At 36.3% G+C, this 25,951-nt stretch overlaps 1 protein-coding gene across 14 annotated transcripts in view; it reads right to left on the reverse strand.

Moving 5' to 3' along the window:
- LOC103467539 (membrane-associated guanylate kinase, WW and PDZ domain-containing protein 1-like) overlaps nt 1-25,951 on the reverse strand; it is a 100,153-nt gene that overhangs the window by 40,583 nt on the left and 33,619 nt on the right. Inside the window, exon 1 of one of the 14 annotated variants that reach the window (XM_081609093.1) lies at nt 22,218-22,506. The exons of the other annotated variants lie outside the window; for them this stretch is intronic. The gene's annotated coding sequence lies outside the window, so the exon portion shown is untranslated. Of the gene's footprint in view, nt 1-22,217; nt 22,507-25,951 lie in introns of those variants that run through there. 14 annotated transcript variants of the gene reach the window in all.

Raw genomic sequence — 25,951 nt, forward strand, 5'->3', positions numbered from 1 at the left:
AGTGGAGACGGGGGATATTATGTCTCTCACATTGAAAAAAAACAAAAAAACAAAACAATGACAAGGCAGATGGTTCACATAAGTTGAATCTCATCTGTAGTCACATCAGTAGTGCTTAAAGGATCATAGAATACACACAGTTATGCATACTTTTCAAATAAACATTAGCTTTAATTCAGGCATACCACTGTTTGACAGCTTGAAGAAAAAAAACAGACATGCTGGGTTGATGACATTGTTAATTTAGAATAAAAAAAAAAAGTCTCTCCAAAAAAAAAAAACTTCCAGTTCTGATAACATATTCACACAAACACTGCATTACTGTTAAAGTTATTTCACCACCTTCAGCTTCCCTTGTGGCTTCCGTGATGCTGAAAATATATCTGATGGAATATACATCATTATATTTAACACAGGACGTCTGAGAATATGTTTATATATGGATGTGATCTACTAAACTGAGATGCTGTATTGGTTCCATCAATAAAATTATTTTAATGGCTGATGGGTAGATAATTTTAACACCTAATGTCACAAAAACCTTGCTATTCTGTATGACTGAAACATTTATGTAGTATTTTCGACAAAATTGATTGACACCATCAATTAAATATTTTGTGATTGAACTGTTGAAACTTTATATATGCAAATATATAAGCAATATGATATATAAGCAATATGATTTGCTTTATGTTTAGTAGGGGAACATGTCTATAACGTAAAATGTTTAAGAAAAAATAGGATTTGACAAAAAATAACATTTATCTTTTTAAAATAGAACAAATAGAATGGTGCAAACTCCATGATGATTGTATCTACTATGATTGTATTATTGTCCAAAATTTATTTAGATTTTTTTTCCTATAGTTGTGCAGCCTTAAGTTATACAAAAGGCTGCTCATAAGTTATACTAAAGACTGCTAGGATGTCACTATTCATCCTCAGAGTAGAAACACAGTATACAAAAATGAATCTTTCACACAGTGATGAATTCTTCTATCCACACAGCGCAGGAAGTTATTGAATGGTTTATTAGGCATGAATATATTGTGAATTATTCATCCAGAGGATTTTGAACTCATCAGATCTCCGATATGTCCCAATGGGGGACAATAGACAAATGTTTTAATAACAAAATCAAAACAACAACTGAAGAATTGTATTTATGAATGTGGTTTCTCGACCAGCAGATAAATGCCAATAGATGTCTAAGCCAAAGAGAACTAAATTTAACACAATTCTCACGTTTCATTAGCTGAATGAGTCTGGAACACATTTAACAAAATTGTATTAAGTAGTATTTTTGTTGTTTTTTTTTTTAGGTTTTGTGGATTCATATTGAAAACTGTTGTCAAAATGTTTCTCAAAAGCACACAAGTAGGCTATTTTATATAAACATGTCTAAACTTAGTCTAAATGGAAGAAAAAGACTCAACGATTTTTGAAACACCAAGTTCTCCAACCTTGAACATTTTGGATTGAGTGTGTGTAGATGAAGGATGAATTGCTGCTGTGCCAGGGCCAAGGGAGTTACTTTTGCCTTCGTGTCTCCATAACTAATGACTACCTCTCCATCTGGGGATGAAAGTTGAATACTCTGTACACAGTCTATAAATGCTCGTAAATGGCCAAATAACTGCAAGCAAAAACACCCAAAGAGTAGGCCAGGCTCCCATGCACTTGAAGCTACCTGAAGCTTTGCTGACATGTCACTAAGTGAATCTTAATTAGTGCAGACAAAGCAACTGCATAGTACAGTATGAAATTAAGTGATTTATTGTTGGGCCATTGCTGCAATATTCGCGTACCAATCCCATAGCAGTGACACATATGTGCAGTTTGCGTCTCTAAGTTTTAATGTCCACATCACTGTTTTTTTTGCATATGCAAAATATTTGCCGCAGGTCCCATTGGCTTCAGTGTGTAAAAAGAGTATGTTCTAGGACAATAGTGTAACAAATATATAAACATGTTAACCTGATGATGGTCTTAGAAGAGAAGTAAAAAAATTTGCAAAGCAATAAGGCTCTTTTTTGGGTTCAACCATTCTCACTATACAATTAAATAATATATTCTCCTCACTGTTGACAGACCACAGATGCATACAGACCATAATCTTATACTTGTTCTTATTTTTGTAAGGACAAGCTCACTAAGCCATCTCATGTCTGAATGTTTACCTTAGTCTTGCCAGTATGCCAGCTCACACTGCATCCCTGAAGGTACATCCAGTCCACAAAGCACCATATAATGAGCTAGCTTTTACTAAGCCCTGCTCCATCCCACACCTGCAGTGCTAAGAAAACACAGATATTCTATTTCTGTTCCTATATTTGGAAAATTATACAAAAGGTAAACTGGCAATAGATAATAGATAAACTGACATAGTGCTCAGACTGTGAACAGACACAAATCCCTCACACGAAGAAAACAACATGATAAATTATCTAACAGTCGGTTTACAGCAGCAGCACACAAGCCAAGCACTGCTTTGTATTCACCTCAGCAGAGAGAGATGAGATGAAAGTGAAGGTGTCTGGGAGTTTGAATCATAGGAATGGGAGGTCCCCTGATAAAAGACTTTTTGAAGCTCAGCGTGCTTTAAAAAGAATGTATTCTGTTATCGCAGTCATTTTCACCACAAACAGTGTCTCGGAGAGGCAGATTGATTCAAGTGTGCTAATATGAGAAGCTACTGGACAGTTACCCAGATAGCACACGATGTTAAATCAACGTTGAAAAATAGTTAAAATCGTTGATTTTTGGTTGAAGTCGACAAATGACGGTGGATCAACTATCAAACAACCATCCAATCAAACCGTTGAAACTGTGTCATTGAATCAATGTTGTTTGTGGTTGAAATTTGATGACATTTCTGATTAATCAACCATTAATCAGAAATGCCGAGGTCTGATTAATGGTTGATTTTTGGTTGAAGTTGACAAATGACGGTGGATCAACTATAAAACACACTCTAAAGAGAAAATAGTTGAACCAACTTAATTGAATTGCTAAGCAATTCAATTAAGTTTATCCAACTGAATTTATTAAATTTATCCAACTCAATATATTATAATCATCCAACTCAATTTGTCCCTCGCAGGAGGGAGCTGGAATTGAACCGTCAACCTTCCGACCACAAGACAACTGCTCTAACCACAGAGCCAAAGTGGCTTACCAAGGAATCTATCCCTGGTAAGCTTGAGTCATTGTGTCAGAAGAGGGATACAAATGTATCGAACTTAATTATTTCAAGTAAAGTCAAAGTGAATCCAGTGTGTTTCAGCACTGGTCCTTCAAGCCCTGCAAGTTTTAGGCATTTCCCTAATTCGGCACACATGATTTTAATTGATGTCTGATTAACAGGGTTTTGCTGCAATGAAAACACGCAGGTCAGTTTGCCTTGAGGACAAGGTTTGGGGAAGAACTCGTGATCTAAATGTTCAATCAATGTAAGCTGTTTTTTACACCCCTCTACACACACCCCTTTCCCCCCACCACCCACCTGGGCCCATCTACCCCTCAATCTCCTCCCCCTTTCCACTCTCCTCCCCTCCTCCTTGGGCTCTGGGTGAAACAATTTTAATTTTAGGTGAGGGTTTTAAATTTTCACATGTTATTTTGTTACAAGATTTTTTTGGCTCTAGTGGCCTTTATGATAGTTAATTGACAAGAAAGGGGGTAATGAGAAAAGGGGGAAGACATGCAGCAAGGGTTGCCAAGGCCGGGAATCAAACCTGCGACATCTGCGTCAAGGACTGGGTCAGGGGTGGACAACTCCAGGCCTCGAGGGTCTCCTGCAACTTTTAGATGTGTTTCTACTTCAACACACCTGAGTCAAATAATAAGGTCATTAGAACCTGACTGCACTGAGGAGGTGATTCAGCTATTGGATCCAGGTGTGTTCTACCAGGGAGACAACTAAGAGTTGCAGGACACCGGCCCTCGATAACCAGGATTGCCCACCCCTAAGGCCTCCATGTGTGCAATCTGTGCAGTTTGTTGCACCCCTCATCACCTTCTCGTCTCCCCCTACTCCCTCCCAAGACACCCACCTGCTCCTCCCAGCCTTCACCTCTTTACCCCCTCACATCTCTTCTTCCCTCCCCGCATCCTTGAGCTCTGGGTCAGAACATTTTATTACTAAGTGGGGGTTAACCATGTTTCAAATAACGCACTCACTACATGTTGAGAACAGTGGGTTGAGAACATTGGGTTGTGATTCCTTTATGTACATTTTCTTAAATGTCTGTAAATATTATTACCGACTGTGCATAATGTGTTGACACAAAAACATCTACAAGTCTCTACTAGGAGTTGTACAGTCTGACTCCCCCTTTTTACACGAGTGGTTTGTCCCAACCAAACAGCCATTTTGCTGCTGGTTTGTTTGCAACTGGCTTCTGAATTGAATTCTCCTCTGAGCAGTTTTATGGTAAGTTTTTCAATATTACATTGATCTTAAATGTGTTTATTGAAAAATAAGGGTATTGTTTTGTGCCCATAGTAACCCTGGTTATTTTGGGGCAAGACATATTTTTAATGAGGTCATGTCTCATTTTGTATTATTTTCATCCTGCCCACTGCTCCAGGCCTAAGTATGAAATCCTGCGAGATTTTGTGAGATTTGAGTTTTTAAAATAGGGCGGGTCTATTGTTTGATCTGGGAGAGCATGTGGTGGAGAAGGAAGTGTAAGGCTGGCTGCTCCAGGTGGGCTTTTAATTGTTGTGATAGCCATTTGATGAAAGTTTATTCTGTATAAATTATAAATTTTTCAACTACAGTACAAATCACCTTTTGCTGACTCTTGAGGACTGCAGTAAAACTGTCAAGAAGTGGCTTCATTACACGCCAGAATATGAGGAAGACATCGCAAGAAATCAAAGTGATGCCAACCAGAGTCTAAGTGGGGTTACCACAACTTGTACCGTTTCCCTGGTTCATACAGTACAAAGCTTAACCTCATGGACTCTGTTCTTCTGTGGACAATAGACTGTTATTCTGACAGTCAAAAAGGAGTCAAATATGTTTAAAGATCCGTCCCTCTTTTCTTAAATAAAATGTTATATCAGACCTATGTTGTCATTTTTAAACTTTTGTACACAGTTTATTATTGGCAGATCATGGGTAGTGTTTAACACCAGTGAAGAAACTTTTAGTGGCATGTTAGGTAGACCTATCAGACCTAAGAATGTACATAAATTCTTAGCTTTCATTCAATATGAAATCAACCCAAATCTGCATGTAGATCCACATTCAGATGATGGTTGAATCAATGTTGATTCCTAACTATTTCAATGTATAATCAACAGAAATGTGTGCAGATCCTTGTTCAGATGAAGGTTGAATCAACATTGATTCCTGACTGATTCAATGTAGAATCAACACAAATATGCATGCAGATCCACAGTCAAATGGGTGTTGAATCAACATTGAATTAATGTAAAATAAACACAAATGTGTGCAGAACCACATTCAGATGAAGGTTGAATCAATGTTGATTCCTAACTGATTCAATGCATCATCAACACAAATATGCATGTAAATTGACATACAAAGGATGGTTGAATCAACATTGATAAAATGTCAGTTATGGAAACCCTAACGTTGATTCAACATACAAGTCACCGACCACTTTCAATGTTGTTTCAATGTCAGCGTTCAACGTTGATTCAATGTTTCTGGCTGACATTGACTCAATGTTGTTTCAATCATTCTGTGCTATCTGCAGTGATGGCGCGACTATTTGGCATAATCGGTGGCCACAATAATCTGCAAACATCTCTATTTTTGGTCAGCAGATGATTTCATTGAATTTATCTTTCATTTACCTAAACATAAACAATAAATTTAACAAGGGTCACAAAATTTTCCCTCTAAGTTGCAGACCATGAGGAGAATCCCAAAGGTACAGTCAACAGTGGTACATTTGAATGGGTCTAACTATCTGAGTGCTGCATGGGAGTATTTAGAGTTTGCCAATGACAGTCAGAAGTTTGGATGGCGATAAAAATGCAATGCATGATGAGCAGCAGAATAGAAAACACCCTGGGTCAACTGATGAGCCATAAGAAAACAAACAACAAAAAACATTTTGGAAGTTGAATGCACTTTAAAGATAAAGTTGTCTGACTTCCTTTCTGCAGCCTTTTGCTTTGAATAACTGCTTAACATTTCTATGCACTCTTGATAAGTTAATGAGGTGTCAGCATGAATTAATGTGCAGACTTTGTGCATCCGAATACATTTACATCATATCGTTTTAATCACATCTAATTGTGTAGATAATGTTAACATCTAAATGAATCACATTTAAACAAGGCAAACTAATAAATAATACATACAGTTAATAAATGCAGGTCATTTGTAATTTACATGGATTCTAAAATCTCAATTATTACAATTTGAATAGGTTTGATAGCAAGCGACTATTTTCCCTTTGTAGAGGTACCACTTTCATTTCATTCACATTATATTTGACACCGTGAAACTTGATGTTCTTTTTGTTTTGTAATCTGGATTCTTATTTTCTAAAATTAAATAATGAAATTATCAATTACATATGTTGTATTCAACTGTTAAAATGTTTATTCCCCGTACCTGTAGTTTTATGAATTGAAAAACCTCAACACCTCAACTTTTACATATTTCTTTTGCACACAAGCAAGATGACACACAGCTGACCAGTCTTGCACTGTAATATGTGTAAATAAATATCATTACATCATCTAATGCTATCCTGCATAACAAAAACCCATAGCTTTGTAAAGATATTGTGAAAAATGTCCCTTAAGAGCAACAAATTATGTTTGCCAGAATCAAACAATTCAAGTTGGGTAGAGATTGTAATCCCAGCTGAATGACAGACAGTCAAAAACCAGAGAGAGCATCACTTGTTCCAGAAAACAACAGTAACAGTGGAGTCAGGCTCATCTCATCACTATCATTGTGATGAGTCAATAGAGAAACAATGACAGGCCACAGTCAGGCCTCGCTCTGATGTACTAACTTACTGTGACAGTCATCAATGCGTGTATTGTTCACTAACAGTTTGAGAAGTGTCTGTGTCTGGATGAATAGAAAATATAACACAAACGCACTTGATCTGTGGCGGTGCTGGAGCGTATGTCCTTTTGTGAACAAGTTCTGCCATCAGCATGAGCAGTGCTGCATTTTACACTGCTGCCACAGATGAACAACATGCTGCAGTTCTTATTTTTGACAGTGAATGCTGCTGTAGAGAAGATCTGTCTGAAATCAACAAGTGGTAGCTGGTTAAGAATCTAACCAGCTTCTTAACCAGTTTCTACAGTATGATGTTAACTCCATCATACAGTGGAGTTAACAGTATGATAACCAAATAATACTGTTAACTCCACAGTATGATCTAGCCTAGCGTTTGAAGTTTACAGAAGATTTCAAAACATGTACTCCTTTTGAGGTTATGATCAGCTGTGCACTTTCCCCCTATGAACAAACAAGCCCTCAGACTCTACCCTGCTGCATTCCAGTTTGGCAAGCGCCACATTCACTACCTGCAGAAATTTACAAAGCAGGATTGTACACAACAAAATGAAACAGAATCCCAAAAATGAGACAGAAATTTTATTTTCTTTAGGAGTTTATCTCCATAGTATTTGTGAAACTGTCAGTGAAACTATATGACTAAGGTCAAATATTTTGGTCTTTCTTCCTATGCGTTTCTCATAATATTCTCCATTTGTGGATCTTTCCTCCTGACAGTACTGGCGTGCCCGAGTCAGATTTGTAGGCCACTTTGTTCACACACCTTTATAGCGCTGCTCACTGATTTTCCATGGGACTGAAATTCAGATAATAGACTTTATCCATGAACCACTTTGAACTAATTTGGCACTTCACTTAGTATCCTTGTTCAATATGGAATAAGTGTCTCAATCAGTACTTCATGATGCCGTCTATTCAGTAATATACATCAGTACCTCCTACAAGTAAATATTTCTCTTTCTTTGATCTTCCCTGAATATTTGATAACCAAATCACTGCCGGGGAATCAGACCATCCCACCCATCTGCATGCCTCAAATAAGCTTTTGAAAAGGGGATTTTACATACTGCAAGTCAAGTGTAATGAAGTCAGCAGCTGTGACTGTTAAAAAAAAAAACATTTCTTTTTTTTGGCTGGGGTTAGTAATGCCTTATTAGTTGTGATGCTCATGTGGATGTTGCTTCTAAAACAGGAGGATGCTAAACAACTTTAGAAGCTCTCCAGGAACACATTGCCTTACAGTACAGATATTAAGTTCAAGAGGCTGCATGTCTTGTGCTTCCAGACTATAGCTTCACCACATACTATTCTGTCTCACTTGAGCCATCACAGACACTCTCTGTAGAGTGATGATCTAATCATTGGTCAAAAATCCTGCACATGTCTAAGGCTACACAAATTATCAGAAAAAGCACTCTCCCAGGGAATTTAATCTATTTATCTTTGTCTATTATTTTGTTAAGGTTGTTCAAGCTGTTGCTAGAGTTCACAAGTTTGCAAAAAAAAGCTGTGCATGATGGAATAAAATCCTTAAACGTATCACTGAAATGGCATTATACAGCATATAGAAATAAAGTCGGGAACAATGAAAAAATATTTATTCAAACAGAAATGTTTTTAATGAACACATTAATTTATATTGCAAGATGATGAAAAGGGATACCCAAGCTCACTATTAATCATGATGGAGAAAAAAAAAAATTAAATTAAATTTTACTGAAAACAATCTACAAGCATTTCCTGCTGAGCTGTTCCATTTAGGGCCACAAACCACAATTTATATAGAGGTCAATGTAAAGTGCTTTCGCTGCTAGAGCTCTGAAGTCCAGCATGTTTTGTGAAGTAAACAGTGAATCTTGTATCTGGGCAGAAGACTGCAGGGTTGTGTCTGTTAGTAGGAAGCAAATGATACTAAAAGGTATCATTTACAAAAGCTGTCTCTGGTACAGTCAGGAAAAGGTGCACCAATGGTGGCATCATGGTCATTTTGTTTAACACCTTATCAAACCAAAGAAACAGTTCTCTGAACCATCTGTCTCTGGCAATACAGCTGGATCTCAGCACTCCTGTAAACTTTGTTGCAAGACAACCGAGGTTGTCAGACACATGGGAATTTTTAGGTATAATATACAAAAGAAGAGGCAGCAAGAAGCAAAGGTAGTTGTGTGAAGTAAATGTAGCTGTGTGCATCAGTGACCAGGAACATTTGGTGAATATTTTAAAATAAGATAAAGCAACATGTTATATCCTGGTGACATTATTTCAGAGCAGTATGTCCTGGAAGCACCAACCAGTCAGTTATACATGAACTGCTGCAAAAACATAACAACATTTCTGGCTAAGATCAATTACTGGCCACATGCTGTGCATGACAACAGTAGTTTTCAACCTACTTTCTTTTTTGTTGTTCCTTTTATTTTACTATTATCTATTATTATACTATTAGTGCTGTTCATGTAATCATTATGTTTTAAATAATTCAGACAAAAAGACAACTGGCAAGTGCAAAGTAATATCAATACACATATGTACTTTCAAGAATATCGGAGTTCAGTCATCTGTTTGTGGATTGCTTTTACTTAAAGAATTATTTTACATTACCTTGAGCTTTTATGAAATATAAACAGGCCGGCCAAGGCAAAATAATCAATTTACTTCACTGTGTTATTGCAATGTTTGATGTTACCAATTCCAAGTCAGGCTGTATTATTAAAAAACACAATCTTTTTGCAAGTAAGAATTACCATTTCTGACTTTTGTAAACCGGGAATCATACACTTAGCAATGATGGTAGTGAACATCAGATTAGAAATCTCAAGGATGAAACACAACATAAATATTTTTACTGTAACAGGAACAGATGTCAAGTGCACATCAAACTCAGGAGGTTTTGTGTTGAACAGGATGCACAGCTTTGGTTTATTATTGTGTTTTCAGCTTCGAATAACTTAATATTTGTTTAATAAGAGAACATAAATATCTGTATTGTAATTTTAACACCAACAATTATTCAAAAAAATTATACTGATTGGGTGCAGAGGTCTATAAAAATATAAGAGGTAAATATAATGCCAAGAATTTTGCCAATCAAGGCACAAATTTTAGCAGCTTTTGGCAAACAAAACTTGACTAATTGCTAAAAAAATAAAATAAAATATGATGTATGTGACTATTCCCTGAGTTGGTTCCTTTTCAAAGGGAAATCTGCTGAAAGTACTTTAACACTTATAACTAAAGAAGTAAAATCACATATCCTGTAGATGCTGAACTTGTACCAATTTATTTAATTTTCAAAACAAACATCAAAGTTCTTGACAGAAACTCGAAAAGGAAATAAATTACCACTGATGCACTTTACTGAATGCAGTATCCACCTCCGTGCTTCTTACAAACACACAAGCTTCAACCAATATCTGAAATAAGTAACAGATGTAAAAATATTTTAAAAAGGATCAGAAAAAATTATAAATTACAATGATGATGTACTCAAATATCCCAACATCAAATTAAAACCTAAATTTGGTTAGATTTTATTGACTCCAATGTTGGCAAAGGCAGATTTTCTGTTTGAATTTCTGTCTGTTAAAAAAAATCTTACAACTTATTAGGGAATTACAGGCTCATTTTCTGTGTAGAAAATGCTGGGGCCTTTGTGTGTTGTTCCCTCAAACTGAAAGATTAGAGCCGGGAAAGATGAAGCTTCTGTCAACATCCCAGCAAGGTTCAGTTCAGCTGAAGTATTCAACAAACAAAGGGCTCTTTCATAGACAGCAGCTAGTGTTTAAACCAAAAAGAACCCACAGCACAAACCCAGATGAAAGTCGAAAGATTATTTTCATCAGTCAAATAAAAAGGGAAAAAGGCATATAATCTCTGCACATTTTTCAAGTCAAAACTGTAACTCAAGCTAGATTTAAAAATATAAACACAAAACTTCACTTTGGATTGTATGAAAGATACTTTTACATTGCTTATGGTTTAAATACAGAACATTTATTGGATGGATGGATGTATGGATGGACAGATGGGTAGATTGCAATTAGTGTGATAGACTAGTGGCCTGTTCAGGGTGTACACTGTCTTTTTCTCACTGTAAACAAATACCTAATATGTAAAAAAATAAATGAGACGTTATGATAAAAAACGTTTCTACGTATTTGAAGAGTCATTTCATCAAGTACTTTTTACTCTCATGTTATTGAGTAAGAATACCTATATCAGATTTTAGCTCAAGTCTCGATCCCAAAAGATTTTTGATACACAGTAGATATTATTTCTAGAATTGTAACAGTCAATGCGTCTCATCAGTTTAACAGAGAAGGAATAATTATTTTTACTCTATTTTACGTAAAAGTAATTTAATTTTGCAATTACTTTTTTTTTTTATTATAATACGTACTTACAGTAAAAACAGTATTTTTACTCTAGGCTATGAAAGACTGAGACTCTAATTTTAGAACAAGCCTAAGCTTAATTTCTAGTAGTTTAAGAGGCTTGTAACATAGTACTGCTTAGACTTCTATGGCCTAACTCTGTCTATTATGTGACAATTCTGATAGTAGAGTGGAAAAGGGCTGTGGGGGAAGTAAGATTTTTGAGTTCAGTTCATAATGAAGACATACTCCTGATTTCTGGATCTATTAAGCTGTTTAAGAAAATGTATTGAGATCCTCCCATGCCCTGTATCTATAATGCAAGAAAATAACCTTCCTTTTTGGTGGACTTTGCTTTTCAGTGAAATGCAGAAACATGTTTCACATTATTTGACGACTGTTGTTGTGCCACCTTTTCCCAACGTAGTAAGGAAGTAATTTAATATAGCTGACATATTCCAGGATTTATAGCAGGCAAATACAGGAGACGGTTTTGAGGTGTGGCAAGGTTAACATTACAAAACAGATGTTTTCCACGCATGATTGAGTTTGAAGCCTAAACATCAACATGAATCCATTCCTAGAGGCACAGAGGGAGATGTGACAGGGAGCATCTGCCAAATGGTGGAATAGCATAAAAAAGGAGATAGAGAGGAAGAAAGAGGATGAAGGAAGGACAGGCACATGACAGAAAACAAAAAAACAATCACCTAATGGACATGTGAAATCTCTGACTAACTCACACTTTCTACCCAAATGTCTCCTCTGAATGAAGAAATAAAAACTGAGGAGCAAAACATGCAAACGACCCCACTGGCTGCTTACGTGGCACTTACTCTGCTTTTCATGTCATTAGGTTATTGTGGGAATCAAATCCCACAATTTGAATGCGACACAAAAAAAATAAGTTGGGACATGTTTACAAATGTTCGCGTGAGTGCAGTATTGATCTGAGCACTGCTAAAAGGATAAAGGGTTTCAGGAGAGCCTGGCTTTGTCTCTGTCACGTCACCAACATTGTCTTTACAGTATGTCCATGTGTCTTCTTTACAGCTACCCCGTTTAAAGCTTTGCAAAAATAGTAACGCTAAAGCAAGTAGTCAAAATGGGGTCAGCAGATAGCCTGACAAATTTGCAGCACTTTGAGAGAAAAACTGCTCCTTTAAGTAAATTCAAATGTTTTTGTAGCTGCTTTTCTCTGTAATATCATTAAAGCAGATACAAATTATTTGCAATACTAATACACAAATGACAGCTTAACTATGGTATGGCTGCATTTCAATTCACCTATGTTGAAATACAACCATGTTCCTATCAACTCAGATCAGCTTCCCAGTCTCACCTGAAGGAAAGCACGTTTCCACAACATGATACCACCACCACCATGTTTCATGTTGGGGGTGTTATAAGCAATGCGACAGGCAGCGGTAGTTTTACCGCACACATAGCATGTAGGCCAATAAGTTCAACCATGGGCGGACAATGATCTAATCGAAGTATCCAGAGGGAAAACGTACACACGGGGACAACAGGGAAACTCCATAAGGACAAAAGAACCCTGGCCAGGATTTAAACCTAGGACCTTCTTGCTGCAACACAATAGTGCAACAAATTGTGCCACTGTGCCACTCTTCATTAACCCATTCATGTAAAATGAACATTTACACACACCTTGAATGATTTTCATATACGAGAAGGTTTTCAAATTAGCCAGAAGAGGAGAAGGGTGAAGGGGGTTAAGACTCAACTGCTGGAGCAACAACAATTGTTGTTAAAATACAACCATATAACAGGAAATATAACAGGATATAACAGGAAGGTACAACTGAGGTAAAGTTTGCATATCGTCCCCTTGGTTCTGTGTCCTAAATTTAGCCAATTGTACAGCATTTACAGTAAACACACGTTTTCAGGAATGCACAGCACAAAATCAACAGTCGTGGAGATAAAGACAAAAAAAGCAGAAGTGTAAACACACATAGAGAATACTGTAGTCTGTTAGGAGTGTGAACTATAAATATAAGGTTAGTAAGGATAGGATCTGTCCTCACTGGCAGTTCATAAAAAGCTTCAGAGGCAGGGGACCTGTGTCCCTCAAGCAGCCTGTTTGAGTGCTTGGTATGACCCACATCCTACCTCCTAATACTGGGCCACTTACATACTGTGACTGAACATGTACCATAAGCTGCAGGAACATCAGAACAGCCCTAAGATATTAATTACATACCTTGAAGTTGCACACAGAATGAAATAGGATCCCTACGGAGTAACTCAGGATGTGACTCTTGATAGCCATTTAACAGCTTCAGTTCAGAAACACACACACAAAAAATATTCAAATGGAAAATAAATAAAATTGCATTTAATAAAACTATAAGGACTGTATGAGATTAAAACTCCCAGCTCAAAACTAAATGATGTTTAGATAAAATATACACATTAGATTGCTTTAGTTTTTATCTGGACATTCTTCATACAAGATAACAATAAGAGGAAACACAAGAAATAAATCCTGACATACATGTTTAATCATATGCTTTAAAACTTACCTTTGAAATTGCACACACAAAGAAAAATATCTCTTTGTGTGTTAATTCTTTTATTTTATCACCAGAAAACAGGTATTTATCAAAGATAAACGTGATTTTACAAGTGTTGAACATATCCTTCATATAGCAGAAAGATAATTCACATTTCTTAAGCCTCTTAAGCTACAAGTTCACACAAGCTCAGCAGATTTAAACTGAGAGGTGAGCCATTATCTGAGGTGAGCCTGACAAAATATTGCATTACTGATGAATGCCATTAGTTAGCCAAACCAGACCAGTCAAATATATCCATATCATGAGATCATTTAAAATGTTCTGATGCATCAGTCATTCTAGCCAAGCCAAAAAGCATTTTTAAATAAAATGTCTGCATTCATTTTTTTGCAAGAATATTTAAATTAGTTCATGGAATTTATGAAAATGAACACAATGTTTTGCTACTACTTTATTAAATCTTTTTATGTAAAATCTCTTTCTAGTCATGCACCCTAAAAAATAATTTTATAATAATTTACAAAAATCATGCAAAGTTGGCACTTTTAATGGACTTTTAATGCAACTTTTAGAGCAACTTTGCATTAAAAGTGTCATTATTTACCGAATGACACTTCATGACAACTGTCAAACATTCATAAAGACTTCTTGATGTTCATGACAGGTGTTATGTCATGTTTATGACAGCATCATGTCAGTCTTATGCACACTCCTTCAAATAAAGTGTTAACATTAAATTGTATCCATACATATTAGCTTAACCAAAACATCCAACTAAGTTGAATTTAATTTTATTTCTAATGGTATAATGTAAAAAAAATCTATAGCACAAAAACAGCACCATATCTCAGTCCGTCACCTCATGGGACACACCAAATAGTAAAAGGCTGAACAGGTATGACTCTTCTGAAAAGGTTTATCTTTTAAAAATCAACATTGTAGCAATGCTTAGCTGTGGACAAGCATGGGAGAGATGAAACCAAAGTATAAACAACATTCATTCAAAATCATAACCTCTAGCAAACCTTCAAGCATGATGGTGATAGGTTCATTTTTGAGTTTGTTTCACTGAGACATGACTTTGGCACAGATGAAGCTTGTTTGATTAAAGGTATCAAGAAATAGACAGCAGAGTCACTTAACAGTAACAAACCTACTGTTAAGTGTTATTACAGATGAATGTCAAACCAGGCCAGTGAAACATATCCATACACACCATGGATATAATTTAACCCCTACGTTAGAAACAATTAAAGCAATTAAAGCTGCAGTGTGCAACTATTACAAAGAATAGTAACACACTACTTTTTACATATTTGTTAAAAATGTCACCACAACATAGTGACAGTTTCAACAAATATATAAAAAGCATATTATTATTATTTTTTTTTTACAAAGGTCACATAGTGCAGCTTTGAGTTTGAATACAGTCCCTGAATCTCATCTTAGAGGTAGAGCCTAATAAATTAGAATATTATCAAAAATATTTTAGGAAAATGTATTAAAAAGATAAAACACACAGTATGTACATCTACACAAAATTGTAAAGGAAAAATAAAAATAGGCTTTTTAATGAAGAAATGCTATGGGTTGTTTCTAACATGGACAACCTCCAAAAAAAGAGTAAGGCACAAAACAAGCTTTGCTAAAGAAGCTGATTTTAATGAATACTGTATCTAAAAATTGTAATGGAAAGTTGAGAGGAAGGAAAATGTGTGGACACAGAATAGAGACAACCACAGTTTTTATCTGCTTGTGAAGCAAAGCCCGTTAAGGCATTGAACAGAAATTTCAACGGTTTGGGCTAAGGTTAGAGCTGAAGTGAAGAGTACACTTCAGCACAACAAGAATCTCAAATGGAGGTCTTACTTCTTATTCAACATCCTAACTTTTCAGAAGAAATACAATTGTGCAATGCAGTTGGAAATTGAGGTCCCAGACTCTAGAGAAGGAGTTAAAGGACACAGAATCCAACTTGCTTGAGGTCCAGGATGAAGTTTCCACAGTCAGCGATGATTTCGGATGCAATGTCATGTGTGAGAGTGCTACAGCCATCTAGCATAAAATTTTAGAGCAGCTCATGCTTCCTTCTGCTGACAAGCTTTAAGGAGATGCTGATTTTATTCTCCAGTAAGACTTGGAATCTGCACACACTGCCAAAAGGACCAAATACCTGCTTTAATAACTCTAGTATATGTGCTCAAATGGCAGGTAAACTTAACTGACCTACATCCTTCTCTATAGATAATTATTGGAGTATTGTCAAAAGGAAAATGACAGACACCAGATCCAACAATTCAGATGACCTAAAAGTCACTATTACAGCAACCTGAGATTCCCAGACACCTCAGCAGAGCTGCAGGCTGATCATCAGTGCTGTCACCTCTGCCCGCTGGCGAGACCCGAGGAGCCTGTGGGGATTTATCTTATGAATATGTAAATATTTTTTATGCCCCACCAACTACAGAGGTACAGTAAAGGGCTCTCAATTGTGTTCTATTTTTTCTCCCTTTATCTTTTTAGACTTATGTTATGCAATGATGGCTCGAGTTTTATTTCGAAAGCAGGAAAATTATTTTCACTCTTGAACGACAATGGATGGGATGATTAGAGTTAAACTATTATTTCTATTTGCGTATGTGTTATACAAGTAAAATGAACATGTAAAAGGCTACAAATTATGAAATTGTGCATTGGATGTTCAATGCACCAAGTCAAAAATAATAACTTAACTAAGTGAGATCAATTTCTCCATTTGTTCCTTTTTACTAAGCTTCAATGGTGACAATGAAAGCTAATATTATATCTACTTTAACTGAGACAGAAACCTGTCCCTAATTTAAATACCAACAACAATCACATCCTTATATGTAGGTGAAATCTGCCCTCCAGAGTATTAACAATAGACATTGCGCTGACAGCACTATGTTGCCATCTGATACCCTTCATCGCCTTCCTGCTGTTGATGGTCTGGGGAGCTTCCACTTATTGTCTAACACTGACACACACACTTGCAGTCACACACAAACACATGCAACATCTGCTGTTTTTAACCCCCGCTGCTTTTTATGTGTGAGCATGGCAGGGAGTGCATACGAGAACAAGAACTGACCAGAGAGTGAGATTAACCTTAGATGAAGGGATTGGAACTAATGTAAGAAAATTGGTGTTTTCCTTACGAGGGGGAAAAAAAAGTCAAGCAGTTCTAGGTAAATAACAGAAACAGCAAGAGGTTTGCACTGGACAAACATTTTAGTGCGTAACTACACAGGAGTAACATGCTGTGTATTTAAAATAGGGCATTAAAATCATAACTCCAGCACACACCAGAATTTGTTTCCAGAATAAACAGAAGCTTTGCGATGATGCAAAACATGTGTTGTGAAAACAGAAAACAAACTGAAAATACGTGAACATCTTTGGGTAAGACAGCTGAACAGAAGCAGAGACGGCAAACAGCCGCAGAGGGAGTAAGCAGGGAACTCTCCTGGGCCTTTAAGCCAATTATCAGAGCTACATTGATTGTAGCAGCACTTTAAGGCCTCGTCTACACAAGCAGTCCCTTAATACACTGGTCAAGAGAAGAGAGCGTTTCAACCACAAATTATGCAAAGATGGCCAATTCCGCCCATTATGATGTCACGGGGACAAATCCTTTCAGACATGCTCATGTAAATATTATTTTTTTCAAATTGAAAGTTTTCAAATATGATAATATAAAAGCACTGGCCAAAAAAGGGGCTGGTTTATTGATTGCAGAGCAAACACAAGACATATTTGGAACAGATCAAGCACATTTTATGAAATAGTCACTAAAAAGATAAATAGCGGATTTACGGTAATACAAAAAAAGCATCTGAAGCCTGAAGTAGCCATTGGAGTTACAAATGTGAGTAATGAAGAAGAACCTGATTCACCTGGTGTTTGCACTTACCAAACTTCATTTATACCCTCCAAATTCAGGTGTAGGAGACAGATGGAGAGCTAAAGGGATAGTTTTGATTTTGTGGTCATTATCAGTATTACTTCCCTTACCAGAGTTTTTAGAGAAGTAAATAAATCATCACAGCAATAAAAAGTTAACTAGTTAGACAAAAGCCCCTGTTTTATCTGATTTTGCCAATTTAAAGCAATTCAAAATATCCCTATGAATGGGTCAGCCTGGCTAGCTGTTAGCTTTTCATCGTTGACATGATTTTTAGTTTTCTACAATCTCAATTAGTCAATTCAAGGCAAAGGAGCCACTAATAATAAAAAACTTAGAGAAAAATGAGATATCTCTCTTTAAGACTCAGATGTTGACTGAAGTTTCATGTAAAGTGAGAAAAACAAAGATCTGTGACCTGATTTGAACTCAAGACTCAAGACTTCACTTGAAGTTGTGCTCTTAAGACTTAAAACATGACTCATGTAACGGTGAAGGAAAATCCTAAGTTCATACATTGTTCTATTTTTGAGGTTGTTCAAATAAAAGTAACATGTGAAAAAAGTGGCATTATAAGATTATATTCAAAATAAATACACAGATAAATAAAATAAGTAAATGCTCCAACACGTATATATATCATATATTCTCCTGTGAAAATGTCAATTTAATAAGACAAAGGAGTACATGATTGGATGTAAAACATGCAGTAATGCAGTGTCAATGGTGGACTACACAGCATTCATTAAATGAGAAGATAAACTGGAAAAGATGACTTGTGGAAATCTTTTTGTTTGCTAACAGAGCTTCATATAGCAAAAAAATAATGATTTTCCCAGCACCAAGGCAATGGTTTTCTCTTTAAAAGCTGCATCTTATGACAAAAAATGCATTAAAAATTAATTTAAATCCACTTTGTACAAACTTTTGATTTACATGAAACCTTGACGGACCTTGGGATCTTACTAAATATTACACTTTGACAGCTTGGCTTCAATTAGTGCTCCCATACAACTTTAAAGGAAATGCTGGCCTATAATGATTTATGAAGAGAATAATGAGTGAATCAATGTAGTAGAGGCCCTTAGAAAATTATTAAGCAAATAGCCACTCCGCTCCAGATCCTGCCCATGGTTAAAGGTGCAGTTAGAAGCACACCGTGCTGAATTAGGCCCAGTTAACTAAAATGGGATTAGGGGAAGCTTCAACACCAATCTGTAATGCCTTATTGTGTTTCAAAACCTCTCTCTTACTACAATTTCTGGTGGCACAAAAACGTCTCTATGAACAGCGCATATAACTTTCAGTTTAACACATTTTCATAAATAAAAATCTGGAGTAAAATGAGGTTTAAGTCATTTTACTCTAATGAGTAAAATCTAAGCACTGCTATTGAGGACATATTACTCAGTCTTTATAAATGTAAAAAAAAAAAAAAATCACATAATAGTTATTATCTTGGAAGGAATACTTTAAATGAAAACACTGCATGTTTTCCTTACCCATCTGCCCCTTACACTCCAGCGCACCTGTTGTGTTATTTGTGGTCACTATTCTTGAAGGGAAAAGTCAGGATATTCAGTTGGTTGTAGTTTCCCATTTGAGCTGCAGCATCCTACAACCTGAACCAAGCTAAATTTCTTCTCCAGGTATCAATGCAACACATACAACAATATAAATGTTTTTGTCTGTCTGATAAACTCTTGTATACATTATTTTCTCTGTTATTGCATTTACGTTTTAAACAACAATACAACTACAAGTGTGTTGCATTTGAAATATGCCAGATAGTTAATTTGTCTACTCACTCAAGTAATTTTCCACAGGCGCTTAAAACCTTAGTAATTAAGCTAGAACTGCAGCTAGTGATTATGTTAGTAATCGCTAGTTATAAATAAAACTGACACATTCTGCAGATTTTTTTACTTACCACTTAAGCTTATATTACACAATATTAGAAATGTATATGAAAATGCAAATAAATAAATAATTCAATGCATAAATAAATATTTTCTTCCCTAAAATGTGATGTAGCATTTCTTTAGTAAATGTTTGAACATTTGTTGCAAAGGATGAATCTGCAGCTAAAAATACTGTAACACCAATGTGTGAAAAGCTCAACCCTTTCTGCTTGACTTAGCATCAACTTAATGTAGCGGGGATCAAATGATTATCTTTTTCAATTCACTGATTATTAATTGCACAACAAAAGGTGCTAAAAAATGTGATTTTTTTATTTTATTTTCTTTACAGAATTTGAACCAGGTGAAACTGAAACCATGCCACTTAAGGAGTTCTGGGTAAAACATATTTACACTATTTCTTGACATCAGTCCTGCACAGGGCACCAATGATAAGTTGAAAAATTAGACAGGATTGTCTGGTACTTTGTGGAATTGGTTGAAATCTTAATTAGCAGACCAGGGCTAATTTGTTTCATTTGACAATTATTAATCTAATCAAACAAAGGTCTGGAGTTCCTCAAGGCTCCATTTTCTGGCCATTTTTTTGTACATCTATTTGTTCCCTCCAACTATGTTTTCTTTCAGTGAAACCACGTTGATGAACAGTGATGAAGCCCATATCAAGAAGTTAATGAGTCAAAATTTCCACCAGCCTGATGCATAAAAATCAGAAGCTATTTTTTACAGTCACAAAATTATAAGATTAGATATCAGAACTCAACTGGACTAAAACAGCTGAAAAACAAATGAGGAAGAAACCTGCCATTATGGAACCAAATAACATTTGATCATGTAACTAAATCTGCTTACTACTCACTTAAAACATTGTCAGAGTATCTTATCGACAAAAGATACACACACACACACACACACACACACACACACACACACACACGCATCCACGCACACACGATGCATGCTTTTATTTTCTACATTATTTTTTAAATTATAATAATAATCAGGTGGTTGCAGCTCCCCCAAAGTCCTGGATCATATTACACTAGTCACCAGTCTTACACTAGTGTTAGTCTTTGTAATATTATACATTTTAAATATATGTCAGATTTATTGAGCAGGTGCGACCCTTAGACCTCTGAGGTTGTAGGATAACTGTTCCCTCTTGTGTTCTCAGGTTTGGAACTAATCAAAGCGAGGCATCATTTAGTTTCCATGCTCTTAAATTATGGAACAAACTCCCTGAAAGTCTAAGAGCAGCAGAAACCTTTGCCTATAGTTTAAATCAAGACTTAAACATATTGTTTACTTTACCAGATTAACTTGTAGACATATTCTTGCAAATGATTTTCTTGCTTTGAATTAAATTTTCTTTACATGTATTTTTTATTTTTGGAAAAGCACTTTGAATTGCCTTGTGTATGACTGCATACACTGGCCTAGACTAAAAGAAAAAAAAAAAAGTTTTTGAAATTGAGAAAAATGTTTCTCATCTTAAGTTGTTCAGCTGAATGTAATATGTTAAGATTTATTTCTGAGGTATTTTATTGGCACAATAATTTAAACATAACAAACATTACCCAGGTCTCTGATAAGGGAAAGTCTAGCATTCTTTCTCATGTAACCGGTTTTATATGTTTTGTTTTGTTTTTTACAAAATAGAACTCTAGCAGGTTCCTTGTTGTGATTCTTTGAATTTAAAGATGATGGAGTTGCCCATTAAAGAGGAGGGTGGAAAGGGAGAGAAAACCCAGATACAAAATGCTGCTACTGCCCAACATAACAGGCTATTCTTTCAGCTCGCGCCACAACACTCCTTACAGCTGAGTCCAGCCGCTATTCTCCTGCTGTTCTCACTGCTCCCTCCTTTCAATATGGGGGAAAAGAATGAGGGGGAGGGTGAAAATGAATAGTGGTCAAGCACATGCAATCTGAAGCATCGTTAGCTAGGAATCTTGTGCAACGACACAAAAGATACAAAGGCTTTTAATTTAACATCTTCATAGAAAAGACTATTTGTTGGGGAAATCTAAGGCTGAGAAGGAAGTAGAAGAGGGTTTCTCAAGGAGATACAAATGTAGGGTATATGGGGAGGAAAAATAAAGAAAAAGATGCTGCAGCAGGAGCTAATGACAGGGAAAAATGTCCTCCAACAGCAGGCGAGTGTGTCAACACATCAGGGTTTAAATTCAGCCCATCTAACCATCTCTGATGATGAGATCCCTCATCATCACAGAAGCACACAGCAACACATCGAAACATATGAATACTGAATCACAGTCTGCGTAAGCACCGATTCCAGCAGTCTCTACACCTGAATGTATTCCTGCATCTCTGTATCCGTATATTCTCCCCACCCACATCGCTACCAATCTAATTCCGGAAGCCAGGGCATCACTCCCATGAGAAGAAGCGAAATGTCAGAATTACCTCTAAAACGCCACTGCTTCTGCTCTCTTCCTCTCTGCACGCTAATCCACGGAATATTTCAAAACGATAAATCCGAGCAGGCTGACTCCGGCTTTTCCTTCCCCATCCAAAACCATCCATGGATCATGCAGCTGTCTTTCCACCGGTACGGGCTTCCAGTTTACAGGCTCATTCAGGCTGGTGGTGAGTCGGCAGCTGCCGTTTTTCTTCAAAGCTCCACAAGCAGAGCAAATTAGAGGTCCAGCCCAGCTTAGAGGCTAAGCCAATGTGTGCTATTCACACTCCGGTTCCTGTCTGAGGCCAATGGCTGCAGCTTCACAACCCCCTGCATACTCCCGCCCACTGCCTCCCTCCCTCCTACTCTGGTTCTCTTTCCTTCCTCTCCTCTGTCTTTTCCTTCATCTCCTACTTTCTTAGTCATAAATATAGACTCTTGACATTACCTAACACATGGTCTGTTTAGATAAACAATAAGCAGTGTGCAGGTCTCCACAATAATAGTTTAAAAATAAATAAATAAACAAATAAAAACCTCGAGGGGTGAGAGCAGGGTTAAAGAGGGGAGCAAAGGGCATAAAAAAAGGGGCTCACACAATAGACATGAACTGTGCAACAGATGGTAAGAAAAGGACAGTGCAAGACAACACAAGATACAAATTCCTATTAATCTAGTACTAAGCACTGAAAACTGGTGGCCAATGTCTGGCATTCACCACAATTTGTTGAAACCAGAGATTCAGAACCTGGTGCATAGTCGAAGAAAGCTTGCAATCAGAAAGTGCAGACCGGTAACTGCAAGAGCATAAGATGGTACCCAGACAGTCGCTGTATAAAACCCAAGACTTGTTAGAGAAGCAAGTCACACAATGAAATTTTATTTATTTGTCATCATTGTCAAATTGATCAAACTAAACAAAGTAAACTGCAAGGACATTGCTGAACTTAATCAATATATACAAGTTAGATGAAACTAAGAATGCTGGATGGTGTGGGGTTTTTTTTTAGGCAGATGCAATAAAATCTATACCGTAACCAGCTGCTTATACAGGCAAACTGATAAGATAGATACCCTAATGATTACTTGGGACTATTTCGGGACAAATAGCTCAATTTCAAAAACTGTCAAAACTATATTTAACACAGGTCATAATAAATGTAAATATATTTGTTTACTAATGAAAAACTAAGTCATACTCCTTGGAGATTTAGATGTAAACTGTTTCAACCAAAATTATTTGTTTTATTAGAAAACAAGATAGATATCTCTGAAAAGGTAATATATAAAATGTTTAAGGAGCATCAACTTTGAGATTTGAGATTTTTACTTTTTATTTAATTAAAAAATTGCATTTTGAAAAGTACTTGCATCCATCTCAACAATTAATGCAAAAGGCTTCATCAGCAGTACACCCATTCAGCCCTTCTTATAATCACTGAGCAGATTTCTGTAAGTTTCTTCTGGAACTATTTTTTTCTAGTGATGAGCGCCAACTCATCACTTAAATAAGAATTAAATCTTATAGCTTTTTATTATAGATTTAATTCAGTACTGGCTAGGCAGCTCGACTGTGTTTGGGCAATAAAACTTTTGATAAGAATTTTCCTTCAGATCACAAACTATTCATTTACAATCTGCAACAATGAAAGTATCAATTTAAATTTAAGTTGCACAATATAATAATTCTGCTCATAATCACATTTTTAATAAGTGCAACACTGAAATATCAAAGACTGCAAATAGGCAATGTTTAGTTATGTCAAGGGCCATACAAGCAGATTCTGAATGTGAAAAATATATTTGGCCTGTTGGATGGACTTTCACTGCTACCAATTATCATACTTAATGCATATATTAATGACTTTGGTGCTAAAGCTTATAAATAGAACTAAAATGATCTTTTTAATCAATATTGTTATTGTAATATTCAATAATAGCACCATATAGATTATCCTGATATTGTACAGCTCTATGTATCACAGATTGTCAAAGTGGGAATAATAGATCCATTTTGTTCTCACTATTAACCTTTAAGTCACTAGAAAAATCCCATTGAGATTAAAAAATGTCTTTTGCAACAGAATTCTGACCAAAAATGGCAGCAGCACAGAGAGTTTATAGAACTCTGCATACGGAGCAACCAAAACTACACAGGTATGCTTCTAGGCTCAGGTAAATCTAAAGTACTGATTGACTGATTCTGAAGGTAGGAATTTGGAGACGTAATCATTTTCCTTATACTAGACAATGATTAGCTTAAATCATCAGTTTTCCAAAATAACTGAAATGGTGCACAGTGAGCCTTAAAATAAGTCACTATTTTTATATCTGGAAAAGTTGATTACAACATGATTAAAACTTTTAAATGCAGATTCTCATTGGAACCAACTATAGGTTAGAAATAATCAACATAATCAGCAAGTGCTGTTTTTTCTCTTGGAAAAAAAGCTGTAAGTTAATCATAAAGCTGGTTTGCAGATTACCTAAGGTTCGCTTACAAATCTGGAGCATGGGGCGCTACACTTTTAATGTTTCCTTGATATTTTGTTAGCTCAGTATCTACTCAAAGCAAAAATAAATAAATCAAACTGTTCTCCTAAATCAAGCAGTAGTGCCACTGTAACGGTAGATTTTATTAGATCTGGCTTTAGTTTCAGCTTTTAGAGGTCAATGTGGAGCCCAAAAGGCCCCAAGAGAAAAAGAAAAAAAAAACTATTAATCAACAGGAGTGGGAGTGATTTAAACTCAGACACAGCAGCAACACGAACACAAATGTCAGCAAAGAAAGCTAAACCATATCTAATGAGGCAGCATCACTTCTCGCTTGGAGCCACTCAGGCTAGCTAAAATGCAAGTTAGCTGCTCATCCCTAGCACAGCATAAGCACATCCAAATCATCACAAGACCCTCACACTCAAGTCTGGACCATAACAGAGGATCTTTGTGCACTCAGTGAATTAAAGCACTTAATTTCTTCAACCTCCCAAGGAGGGCCATCAACAGCATCAACATTGACAGGCTAAAATAAAATTAGTTAAGGAAGCTAACAGTAAGAAAATGAACAGAGAGCAGAATTTAGCCCTATTTTAACGGTTTAATCAGTTAGATTAGCTCCCTTGCTGTATATTGAACTCACATTAGCTCAGGTCTGCTGTGAGTACGCAGGGGCTGCAGTCTGATGGTTTTTAGTTGACCCGAGTAACCGGGGAGAGCCTGTCAACCATCTACACATCCTCACTTGAGCATTAACGAGATCAAAGGACGATCATCCCAGAAACGCTTGACGAAGCACAGTGAATAAGGATGATCTATTACATCAACATTATTGTGAGCTACATTTTGTACGCATAATCACAGTGGGTCGGCATCAAGATTAATTAAGTTGATTTGCAGAAACTGGGGCGAGGGCGCAGTTTTGTCCTAAACTCCAGGTGCACAAGCACAGGAAGAGGTTGTGGAGGATTTACCTCCAAATACCTTTCAAGTGGGATAGGAAGAAGATTGGCAATATCAAAACAACATCAGAGACCACCGCCTCCATGGCAGGCTGCCAACTGACAAACCAACCTCACAGATGAAGAAAGAAAAAGGAAAATTTCTGTTTATAATGGCCAATATATATTCTGTGAATAATTTTAATAGTGGCAGGTGATGTTCCTTTGTGTATATATCTGAAAACGATTATAGATATTGCTCGACAATCACCCTATTCATAAAACATGAACCTCTCACACAC

This window comes from Poecilia reticulata, chromosome 7 (genome assembly GCF_904066995.2).
Source record: "Poecilia reticulata chromosome 7, P_reticulata-male-v2, whole genome shotgun sequence".
Classification (NCBI taxonomy): domain Eukaryota; kingdom Metazoa; phylum Chordata; class Actinopteri; order Cyprinodontiformes; family Poeciliidae; genus Poecilia; species Poecilia reticulata.